The 12779-nt window shown below is 42.1% G+C and overlaps 1 protein-coding gene across 1 annotated transcript in view; it reads left to right on the forward strand.

Moving 5' to 3' along the window:
• Positions 1 to 207: 207 nt before the first annotated feature.
• The window catches only part of TRPV3 (transient receptor potential cation channel subfamily V member 3), a 46747-nt gene continuing 34175 nt past the window's right edge, over positions 208 to 12779 (forward strand). Inside the window, exon 1 of the mRNA XM_073668033.1 lies at positions 208 to 335. The gene's annotated coding sequence lies outside the window, so the exon portion shown is untranslated. The remainder of the gene's footprint in view (positions 336 to 12779) is intronic.

The following is a 12779-nucleotide window of genomic DNA, read 5'->3' on the forward strand; positions in this document are numbered from 1 at the left end:
GTTGGAAGCCTAACGTATTACTATAATAAATAACAAACACATACCAAATAAACAGTAAGAAGAATTGTAGGAATGGTGTGGGGCTTTGACACACTACATTAGAATCTTAATAAGCACAACCTGCAAGACTAGAAATGGAAAGGATGGATGGGAGGAGCGTGTTTTACTGTTACGCTGCATAAGGTAATAATTATATCATATTTAAGCAGGCCTCTAAGTCACTTGTCATCATTACAAAGAAATATCCTCAGGATCACTGGAGGCAATCATTTGTCCACGGGATATTTGGAAGGAATACATTTCATTCTACTTGCATGGAAACACAACCTGACTTGGTAAGGTTCACAATCTTTCCTAGTCTACTTGTCACAAGCATGGTCATGTCTACTGTATTTTATGAAATGTTAGCTATTGATGATGACCCTTATGTTAGATATAGATGTATAGATATATACACCCATTATCGGGGTGTTGTGACTGTCATTTGGATGGAAAAGTGGTTGAAACTTTTGAGACATATAAGAGCTTTTTGTCTGGCACTAATGGGGCATCGTAGATTTCACTCTTATCTAGAAACTCACCACAATGTGCATGTGTATGTATAGTTGAGTTATACCTATCTTTGGTTTGGAATGTTGGAATCGAGGTACAGGTTGCCATTTTAACAAATTTGGTTATTTTTCACATTGGGGAGGACACTTTTTGGATGACAGGCTTCAAGGATAATTTGTAGACGTGAAAAGTTTTGAATCCTACAAAGTATAAAAATGGCTATAAAATAAATAGGCATTGGGCTTCGTAAGGGACCAAGCATGGTCTGGCTGTTTGATGATATCTCCTTGAATCTCCCAAGAAGGTTTTAAAATGTGATAATCTCCAAATATAGGTTCAAAGCAACAATCTACAGAATTGTGGGAAGTAGAAGAAAAAAAACATTTGATAGAGTGTATGAGCATATACTATAGAAGAGAGAAAAACTGCTGAACATAATTTGGGAAGAGAATAATTATCAGATATTTTCTCTTTGGTCATTATTCATTAATGATGGAAAGTCTTAGAGGCTAAAAAAAACAACTTAAACTCATAAATTATTAGTCTCTTGGAAATCTAAAACTCTGGTTGTACGAATAGACTGACAGGTCATTTAATGTCCAACACAAATTTGATGACTACGATGAGATGAGGATCCAATGTAAACCCTTAATCTTTTCATGGCTGAAAAAGAGTCTGGCTCTTAATATTTTATGAAAATCACTTCCCTAACTGGAAATATCAGATATTTTTTCATACTACCAGGAGCATAACTATAGGGGTAAAGAAGTAGTAATTGCAACTGGATCCTGGTATTAGAGAAGGATTAATACCTCTTTGCCATATAAGAGTCTATGGGCCAGATTCATCAAAACTTTTACCCCAGTATTCTGGTGTAAAAAGCTTTTAAAATTCCCAGATTTTGCACTTTTGGTGTTCTCACGCCATTTTCGCAAAGCTCCGAAAGTAGGTGGACCTGTGGTGGGACTAGGTCATGGCTGGTAAAATTCACGATGAGCAGGGGAGTACGCTACGCCACAAATCTTACACTAGCAGAGACTAGAGTAGGATTTGTGGCGACGTGCACACAGAGGTTTACGCCACTCAGACGCTTCTGAATCATAAAGTGTATGATCTTTCATGAATCAGGAGCATCTGACTCCAGCACAGTTCCTCAAGACTGGTGTGAGCAACACCGGTCTTCATGATTCGGGCCCTGTGCTCACACTGCTCTTCAGGGTTCTGTGTTGAGACTCCATTAGCATTTCTGTCACATTTGATCAAAAGTAAAGTGCAGAATATCAGAGACTACAAAGAAACCATGACAGACCCCATAGTACGTCAATGTGGTCCATCAGGTGCCGATAGAATCCATTCTAGAATAGGTTTGACATAGCAACATGATTTTGGGTATGAAGAGAAAACACAAGACAAATATGCTCAGAGACACCTGGTGGAGGGGGAGTCCAGGAGTATCGAGTTTGTGCTGCTTCCCACTAATCAACACTTTTTATAAGTTGTAAAAAGCTATAAAAATATGGGCCGCATAATGTAAGAGAGTACAATTTATTACCATGTTTGTAAAAGTATCTCCAAATTCTTCTGGAATTCCTCCAGTCTGTATGCAAAAGAACTCTTAATTAGAAAAATAAGCTTGGTAATACTTTGTATTCTGTAAGACACATGGCAGGAATGAAGATAGACATGTGACACAATGACTGCGAGGTGCTGGAGACATGACTGGCACACGAGTGCCACTGTCTGTCATTGTACGCCTATAATTACTCCCATAATTATAGTCCTGTGTATGGCACGATTAACCAGGAAATAAAAGATCACGATTGCAGAGATTTATAATCAGAGATAACATAACCTGAGGGAAATTTACCTGGCAGAGTATTTTCTACTTAAAGAGGACCTGTCACTAGGTCAAAAGTGGCCAGGTTTCGCTCTTATTTTTTTCACGCTGCTCCCCAGAGTATTCCATTGTTTGGTTGTTTGTAAACCCATAATACGGTTCCAGAGATATCGGGCTTTTTAGTTCGTGCTCATATTTCTGGTTTGTACCAAGGGGGCGTGGCTCACAGGATTCTCTGGGGCATGTCTTTAGGCTGAACTGCACTATTATCCTGTGAGCAACGCCCCTTTGGTAGAGACAAGAAAAGTTAGCACTAAATAAAGAGTCCCTCATCTCTGGAATCCTATGACAGATTTAAAAAAAACTAAATATGATATACTCAAGGGAGCAGCTGGAATAATAGAAGAACAGAACCTGGCTACTTTTGACCTGGTGACAGGGTCTCTTTAAGTGATACATGCTTTGTATCCGAGTGTGGTCAGCCACAAAAAAACAGTGGCTTTCACAACTAGAGGCTTCCACTGTTTTTTTTTAACTTTTACCTGTATAATGACAGCTGGATCTAACTGATTGACAAAAAAAAAGTTTTTCTTGTGCATAAAAAAGGACCTATTTTTTTCAGTGTGCTAGATTCATTCTTGGTCAGGGTGACAATTTTTACTATCCCTCTTGCATTCGTTTTTGTTATATGCAATAAAAAAAAAAAAGCACTTGTGAAAAGCACATTAATTGTAATGGGTGCATGATCTTATTGGAAAAAATGGATTAAAAAGAGTTCTTAAGGTAATAAAATTCAGTCAGACAGATAAAAGTTCCTTTAATATCACCTGCATTGAGTTCCTGATATAGTGGTACTTTTTGATTAGTTATTTAGTGATCCAATGAATGCACTCACTGCTCTCATAAAAATTCTAAGTTGTTTTATATGATTTATTTAGTCATTTCCTATTGCTTATATTGCACCAACATATTCCAGATTTGAGATTGTCTTCATATACATGTCCCTGTCCGAAATGAAGCTTACACACACTAGTGTCTATTTCACAGGAAGTAAATTAGTCTGTTAGTATTACTTTTAGAGTATGTAATTAAACCAAAGAACATAGAGGCAACACAGGCAAACTCAAAAAGAAAATACAAATATACTTAATGCAAATGCTGGTGTCAGGCTCACTAGGTGAGGTGGATCTTCTAAGCCCGAGGTCTAGGTGGGCACATGGGCAACGGTTATCGGTCCAGAAGGCAGCAAAAGCACATGGAAAACAAACAGCAGAGGTCCTGGAAGCCGCAGGCAGATAGCAGAGGTCCTGGAAGCCACAGGCGGACAAGTAGCAGAGGTTCTAGAAGACCGGGAACAAGTAGTAGAGTTCATGGAAGTACCAGGTGGACATTAGACGTCCTGGAAGCTGAAGGCGGACACGTAGCACAAGTCCTGGAAGCTGTCGGTTGAACAGGAGATGTCCTAGAAGCTGCAGCCAGACACATACCAGAGGTCCTGAAAGACCGGGAACACTTAGCAGACATCCCAAAAGCTGCAGGCGGACAGGAGATATCTTAAAAGCCACAGGCGAACACGTAGCAGAGGTCCATAAAGACTGAGAACAGGTAGCAGAGGTCCTGAAAGACATCCCAAAAGCTGCAGGCGGACAGGAGATATCTTAAAAGCCACAGGCGAACACGTAGCAGAGGTCCATAAAGACTGAGAACAGGTAGCAGAGGTCCTGAAAGACGGGGAACAAGTAGCAGAGGACCTGGAAGACCGGGAACAGGTAGCAGAGGTCCTGGTAGACCAGGAACAGGTAGCAGAGGTCCGGTAAGATTGGGAACAGGTAACAGAGGTCTTGGAAGTCGTAGGCACACAGGAGACATCCTGGAAGCCACAGGCGGATACATAGTAGAGGTCTTGGAAGGCAGGGAACAGGTAGCAGACAGAACTATGGAGCAAATAGAAAGTCTAAATAGAAAGTCTTGGTAGGCCTTACATAGCCCCAGACAGATGATTATGTCGCGCCCCCAGGGCAATGGGGTACTCGGAGTCTGGGCCGATAGATGCTGGGGGAAAGGGATATGTCACAGTGGCTGGCCCGGTCCGTGGCTTAGGGCGGTCAACTAAAACGGGGGAAAGTTTATATGGGGTTTATAGTTTGATCGTGACGCCACCTGTGGTTTCTGGTAATTTGTACCAGCGCTGCTGCAGACCTCTGAGGCAGTTAATAAGGCAGCTGGGGTGGAACGGCTCCCCACAGGTGGAGCGGGCCTCAGGGCAGGGTAGAGTTTGATGGTGGGTGGTGATGCTGGGGCTTGTAGTGCAGAGGGAGAGATGGCGCAGCTGAAATAATGGACGGAGGCAGTGCAGTGCAGTCATCTGAGTTTTTACTCACAGTTCTTATGTAAGTTCCACAGGTGCACTGTACAGGTGTCAGCCTCCCACGTCGCGCTGCGATCACCAGACCGGGGGTTCAGTTCTTCCTCAGATGTGTCAGGAGTGCCTGACAGAACCCCGCTTTCTTATGTTCCTTTCCTTGACCAACTTCACGCTGGGTCTTCTCCCTCCTGCCCTGCGCTTCCCCACTCACAGTCCCGCTCAGGTGCTCTGAAGTCCCTCTGGGCAACCTGGAGTTCCTGGACCTACTTGACCCTCACGGTGACTAGGATGAGGCTGTGGCAACTGCACTATAAAAGTCAGAAGCCTCCGGTTTTTCCCGCCGAGACCTGGAGTAACACGGCTGGCCCAGGGGCCGGTCCCCTTCTTGCGGCCTGATCCCTCTGACAACTGGCAGATTCAGGGCATACGGGTGCCGTCCTGAAATCGCCGTACCCCCTGGGATCCCTTCTATAGAACGGAGCCTTTCTCCTCTGCTCCCCTCCTGGGCCTCTATCACTAGGCCCCACTTGTGGAGCAGAGCTCCTGACGAAACTCTGCTCCCTGACTGACTGTCCTCTCTCACTCATCTGCCACCCTAAGATGGCCTCCCTTTTTATATACCTCCTACTATGGTGCTCCCCTACTCTAATTCCTCCACCCACACCCACTACTGGTTCCCCCTACCTTAGGTTCCCCTCACTCCAGCCAGGGACAGGGCTCAGCATCTTGCCCTTCCAGCGGGCCTGGAGCAGTGTAGTGTTGAATGCGGGTGTTGGGGTTCTGGGCAGCACTCCCTCCTTACCTGAGAGAAGGAGACAGCACACCTCTGGGTGAGGTGCAGTACCTCTGTGGTGACTGAACCCTCAGGGGCGCCACAATCACATGGGATCACACCATGCCATCTATAAAGCCCGACATGGAGCACAACAGAGTTCAGTGGACCGGGGTGAGGGGAGCAAAGCTGAGACAGGAGCATAACAGTTGGTTAGATTGGAACCCAGAAACTGCAAAGCTTAGCATAAAAGCTAATAATAATAATAATAATAAGAAGAAGAAACATTGACAAGTAATTCTGATTACTTTCATATCTTGCTATAAAATAAATGAAATACTTAAGAAATATTCCTGAAATTGATTTTTTATTTTCATCAAAGGAGTATAATAATTACAAATATTGATCAATAGCAAAGAAAAAACGCAATTCGTTTAGGGGGTCCATTTTTAGATTTTTAGTTTGGTTTGTTGTACAAACAATAATTGTGCTGTCTATTTTTGTGGCTTTGCATAGTGTTGGTGCTTTTTTGGAATTTTTTTTTCATGCTAATTTGTCATAGGTCAAAAGCCAGGAGGGTACGTCATAGATAGAGGGGTAAGACAAAGGCGTAGTTAGGTAACAGTCCTAGGTCAAAATTACAAGAAGGTAGCAGATCACGACAAAAGGGCTAGGCGAACAGATAGTCAAGGCAAATCCAAAGTCAAGTTGCTAGACCTGCAGTTGAATTCAGCTACTACGACAGAATGAACTAGGCAGACAAACCATCACTTTCAGGACGGTGTTATAGACAGAAGGAAGCAAAATATGGTAATGGAGTTTATTACAAAAATTCATAACATTACAAAAGTTGATCAATAATATTTAAAAAAAAAAAAAAGAGTTCCCTCTGAAATTTAACTCTATAGAGATTTACTAACCAAAATGTACAACCGTCCTTGTACAATTTGCACCAAAAAGTATATTTTATGACTTGTACCCTATTTATGTGATTTAAATACTTTCTGCACCTTGTCTGTCAAGGGGGCAGGGCTTTACTGAAAAGGTGGCTTAGAGGAAAGGGGAGTGTTTTAATATGTGACACCATACACAAAAAAAATCGCATAATTTTAGCTAATTTTTCTGGCACAAAGTAAAACAACAATTAAGTTGTGTAAACTTAGACTAGACAGTCTATAGTTATGTCAGATTTATCAAACAGCATAAACTACTATGTTAAAATAATATTAATAAATATGCCCCTATGTTCTTTGCTTAAAGGGGTTTTCCGATTGCAGAAAATTTTTGTCCCCAGGCAAAGTTTGTTGTAAGAAACCAAACTTTTCTTCTTAGCACCCTCCTCGGGTCCAGCGCTCAGTCTCCACCACTTCCCCGATTTATGTTGTTCGCGGTGCTGACATCTCATCAACAGCACAGCAGTCAATCACTGATCTCAACAGCCTGAGAATATAGATGGCATAAATTGATGAGCTCGGACATTAGGTCAGTCCTAAACTTAAAGGGAATCTATCACCAGGTTTTCCCAGTATGGCCACCACCTTTAAGGCCTATTTTACAGTAGCCTGTACATAAGTCCCCAATTCCCTCTGCATAGTACAAAGAATAACTTTTATTATACTCCTTCAAGGTGTGGACAGGCCCGGTGGGCGTCGCTGGTCTTCCTTTGGCACCTCCGCTCTCATCGCAACTGCCATCTTCCTTTCCTGCTTCATGTGGATGACACATCCTAAGTAATCCACACAGTGTCCCCCAATCGCGCTCCTGCGCAGGTGCACTTTGCTCTACCCTTCTGAAAGCATGTTCAACAAATGCAGCTTCCCGCTGCTAGATTTTCCCATGAAGTTACTCTAAAATGACGTGATGATTTCTTAGATCAGCTCACTGTCTGCTCCCTAGTCACAAACTTCAGATCTTTCTAGGAGATTCCCGATTACACCTCTCACCCTAGAGTAGACCTGCTGGCTCCACAGGTCGTTTTCTTCTCACTCTTGCCTCCAGCCCACTAACTTTCTCTTGCAATGAACAATTTACTCCAAAGTTCTGGTACCAAGGAAAAACAAAAAAAAACGAGGGAGCAGATTAAGTCATATATGTAGAAAATAGATATTGACCGCATCCAAATATTATTCATTGATCTACTGAGGCTAAACAAAATTTTGAAACCTGAACGTAAGGTTCTTAGTTAACATTTTTATCAAAATGTATAAGCCCACTGCCATATCAGATAGCAGCAAACCTCTGGAGTGGGTTCCTGCTCTATTAGGTATGGCACTATGCGGCGACCACCACAGCCAGTGCTTTACCGAGCAGCATGGGTGTTGTTGGGCACTCGGGTTGCTCCCCCCCACTGGGGAAGTGTCACAACTGTGGTTGCCGCACAGTGCCATATGTAAAGAGGTACTGTCAACTAGTGTAAAGTGGGCAGTTTTTGCTCATATTTTATTCCTGTTGACCCCCTAAGTATGGCATTTTTTTTTAATCCACCATGATGACCACCTCAAGAGATATGGGCCTTTTAGTGCTATTTTTGCCTATTTTTTTATGGTCTTTGCCAAAGGAGCATTGCTCACAGGATAATAATGCAAACCAGCATAAAGACACGGCCTCTGAGAATCCTGTGAGCCACGCCCACTTAGTAAAGATCATTAAAATGAGCGCTGAATGTAAAGACCTCAAATGCAGGATTTAACAATAAAACAACATTTAGATATTTAGGGAAGCAGTAGAACTACAATAACCAGGGAACCACTACGGAGGTTGGCATGATGTGGCAGTGGGCTCATATACTTTGATGAAAATGTTCCCTAAGAACCTCATGTTCAGTTTTGAAATTTTTTCACGTACATGTTTGCCACTCACTGCTTTGTGGTCATTTAATAAAAAGAGCAAAACTATTCTACACCGCTGTAAAATTAGTAAAAATCTTCCATATCTCCTATAGCAATAAAGCAATAACATTGTTTGGAGAGGAGGAGTTTAGTTTCGTGCAGGATTCTTTACAATCTCGCATGCATGGGCCGTTCTGCCCTGACTACAAGGTGTTTACTGTCTTGTTTGGTTCTTACTCACAACGTGACGATGACGGGGATTTAGCAGTGACACAATGATACTCGATAAACAATTAAATGTCGTACACGTTCGATGAGTAAAATGCAAAAAACTGTAGAAAAACTGCAGCTCTTACTCTGTCACCTTCACACCACGGTCTGAGCACGTCTTTGCTGTGAGATGATGGTGCTAATCACTTCCAATATCTTCCCAGCCCGTAGGTTTTGTTTTGTTACATTCCGCATCATGAGTAGCCTCAGTATCTTTTACGCTTCTACAAACCATTAAGGTGAAAAAAACACAGTTAAAAATGGCAACAGTGTTTTCCTGCCCAGGTCTCAGAACTAATGCACTACCAGGATGCAGCAAACCCATATAATAAAGATGGCGGCAAAACACGTGCAAAATACTGATGAGACAACCACTCACATCCTACCAGTTCATGGAGGGGGTGATTGCTTAGTATTAAAATTGCATACAAAAAAAGGCTCGTATAGGGCGCTGTTCACACATGGGTAGTGCACAGTGTCTGGCTTACAGCCTATTAGTGAAGCCCATACTATTAGATTTAGGCGGGCCGCCCAGTACTATCTGAGTGCACCCCATGAGCACAGACACCGTAGTTTATAATGCCAATACCGATGGGCCTGGCTGCCCCCTGGAATAAAAAGTGCAAAAAAAAAATATATATATATATATATATATATATATATATATATATATATATATATATATATATATATATATATATATATATATATATATATATATATATAAAAGGTATTGGTCACTATTTTTGCCTGGTAGTGCATTAGTTCTGAGATCTGGGCAGATAAACACTGTTGCCCTTTTTTGCTGTGTTTTTTCCTAAATCATCGGGGCTTAAGTCCAAACTTCCGGTATGCTTATACACCTACTGGAGTCAGGCACTCAGACACAGTCTACTACAATTAGCACAATTTATGATTTCATTCAACATATATTTTACTTTGAACATTACATTAAGTGGAAAGTATTCTGGCTGCAGATATAATTGTGGAAATGCTATGGATTTGTTGCAGTGAAAAAATCCAAAGCAGAAATTGACATATTGCAGATTTCCAATCCGCAGCACAGGTCCATTTCCACAGCCGATTTTCTCTACAGATTTTCTTAAACTGACATCCTCTTTGCTGACCTTTTCGCATGCAGAACATTACTGTAAGGCTATGTGCCCACGATGCAGAAATGCTCCGGATTTTTCCTGAGCGTTTCTGCATCTCCCTGGCAGAAAAAAACGCATGCGGATTGTACATGCGGATTGTACATGCAGATTGTACATGCGGATTGTACATGCGGATTGTACATGCGGATTGTACATGCGGATTGTAGATGCGTTTTTCCTGCCAGGGACATGCGGATGTGAAGCGTTCTTCACTTGCATTTCCGCATGCGGGTTGTCAAGCGCTTTCCAAGCGATTTTAGCATCACTTGGAAAGTGCTTGTCAACTTGGTCACACTATATAAATCCATGCAACCGGCATGGATTTATATAGTGTGACCGTAAAAGAATGGTAGAAAATAAATCTATACTTACCTTCTGATGGCCCCCGCAGTCTTGCTTCGCTCCATTCTCCCTTACCGGCAGCTCGCGGTACACTGAAGGACCTGCCGTCACATGACTTTGACGTCAGTGCAGGTCCTTCAGTCCACCACGATCTGCCGGCAAGGGAGGACGAGCGCACCGGGGGCCATCAAAAAGGTAAATATAACATTTATTTTTTATTTATTTATTTTTTTCACAGGTTCTATGGTACCCGGGTCCGGAGGAGAGTCTCCTATCCTCCAGACCCAGGTACCATCCGCACATTGAAACGCATGGAATGCGCATCTACAGATCCAGTGATGCGGATTCCATGCGTTCCAATGCAAGTCAATGGCGGCGAAAACGCAGCACTTCCGCAAAATAATTGGTAGTGCTGTGTTTTTTTCCGCAATGATAATCTGCAGCGGAAATTTCTGCAGCATGTGCACAGCACATGCGGATTATCATTGGGGAACATGGCAGGCCTTCTACCATGCGTTTTTAAACGTTTCTGCAGCGTTTTGCCGCTGCGGAAGCGCTTAAAAAACGCATCGTGGGCACACAGCCTTAGTCACAAGTTTGCATGCTCAGATTATTTATGCAGGTTACAAAACTCTGAAGTTACATCACTATTTTTTGCATTTGCAGTGGTGGTAGAATTTTCCATAGTCGGACTGGGGTGCCTAGAGCCAATGGGTAGAATTGACTCTAGGGGCTGTGACAGAGCCACTGGTATGATTTATGAGGGGAGGTATGTGTCACACAGGTTGCTAGCCTGTGTGAACTGAAACCAATAAACTTTCTGCCAGCCTGTTATATGCTGAGGGGTTAACTCACTTAAAGGGTGTGGTTTTATGGGAATGACGTAGAGATGGGAGGGAAGTTATTCCCCATACCTCCACCTCAGGGTGAGGCTGAGCAAGGTTTAAATGCTCAGTCACCATTTTTTTTCTGTTGTTGTGTTAGGAGAGGCAAGGTCTCCAGACTGGACAGCCATAGCCCAGGAAGGAGCTAAAGTCTGGGCTATAACCGGTGTGGGAGAACCACACACACACATATGGACTGTTCTATCGTTTATCTTTTGTTTGTTGTTTTGCCAGTAAGGCCATGTTTATTTTGCTGGAGCTGCAAGGCTTTACGCCATACAATAAAGCCTGCAGAGTAAACCCGAGTTCCTGAGTCTACTTCCGGAAGCGGCCAAGTGAGTCGTCTTGCCACAGGGCTCACACTACAGCTATATGCATATGTATATTTTCCAAAAAGTGGTTTATTTAATTTGGCCAGGAAGATTCAAATCAGTGGGCAAATACTCAAGGGGACGTTTCCTTTTCGAGGACACACATCGAGCTGAAATTAGCAGTGTCACCGACAGGGTCCCTTCCACCCCAATATGTGTGACAACGATCATTATGCCCTGATCCAAGCCTGATTCCATATACTGTACAACACAGAAGCTACAGAACTTCTTTTTATAGAGTATGTAGGAGAATCCTGCCTACTATTAATTAAAGGGAAACTGGCAGCCCAAACTTACAGTATATACTAAGCACATAAACCTGCAGGAGATATAGTCTCTATAAAAATAGTACCTTTAGTGTTTTAATCTTTGCCTCCGTTATTCAGAAACTGAAGTTTAATCAAATATTCAATTAGAGTACTTGGAGTGCCCAAGATGCTCACAATGGTTTTGCATACCCCGCCTCCCTTACTGGTGATTGACAGCACTGGCCTGAGCTTTTTTTGAAGACATTGCTCACTTTAGGCAAGTTGGCACTGCCAGTCACCAGTGAGAAAGTCAGAATGTACATAGCCAGTGCACTGAGCCTCTTGGCCACACCAAGGGTGCACTGAGCATCCTAAATAAGCTATGGGATTAAACTTCAGTTTCTGCAGAGCAGAGGCAGCGATTAGAACTTGAAAGGTGCCATTTTTTTATAGGGACTATTCTGTACAAGGTTATATGCTTAGTTTATGCTGTCATTTTGGGCTGACAGACTCCTTTAATTGACATAAAAAGTCAGTAGAGGTCATCAGTATTTCAGATATTCTTTAGTGGCTGCAACCCAGAACGGTATAATTCACACTGCTGCTGCTGAAGAACATCTTTTTTTTTTTTTTTTAAATGAGAGGTAATACTTTATGATTGGTTGACACATAAGGACGAAATTATTACCAATGAAATAAATAGGCTGATCCTGTAGGCAGATATAAGTAGTGTCTAGGTAGCACCACTCATCTCTGTATAGTTCAGATCAGGTTCTGACTTCAGAAAGTAATATATATATATATATATATATATATATATATATATATATATATACAGTTATATGAAAAAGTTTGGGCACCCCTATTAATCTTAAGCTTAATGTTTTATAAAAATTGGTGTTTTAGCAACAGCTATTTCAGTTTGATATATGTAATAACTGTTAGACACAGTAATGTTTCTGCCTTGAAATGAGGTTTATTGTACTAACAGAAAATGTGCAATCTGCATTCAAACAAAATTTGACAGGTGCATAAGTATGGGCACCTCACCAGAAAAGTGACATTAATATTTAGTAGATCCTCCTTTTGCAAAAATAACAGCATCTAGTCTCTTCCTGTAGCTTTTAATGATTTCCTGGATCCTGGATGAAGGTAT

This window comes from Phyllobates terribilis, unplaced genomic scaffold, assembly GCF_046119375.1.
Source record: "Phyllobates terribilis strain yellow unplaced genomic scaffold, ASM4611937v1 Scaffold_2__4_contigs__length_985480577, whole genome shotgun sequence".
Taxonomy (NCBI): domain Eukaryota; kingdom Metazoa; phylum Chordata; class Amphibia; order Anura; family Dendrobatidae; genus Phyllobates; species Phyllobates terribilis.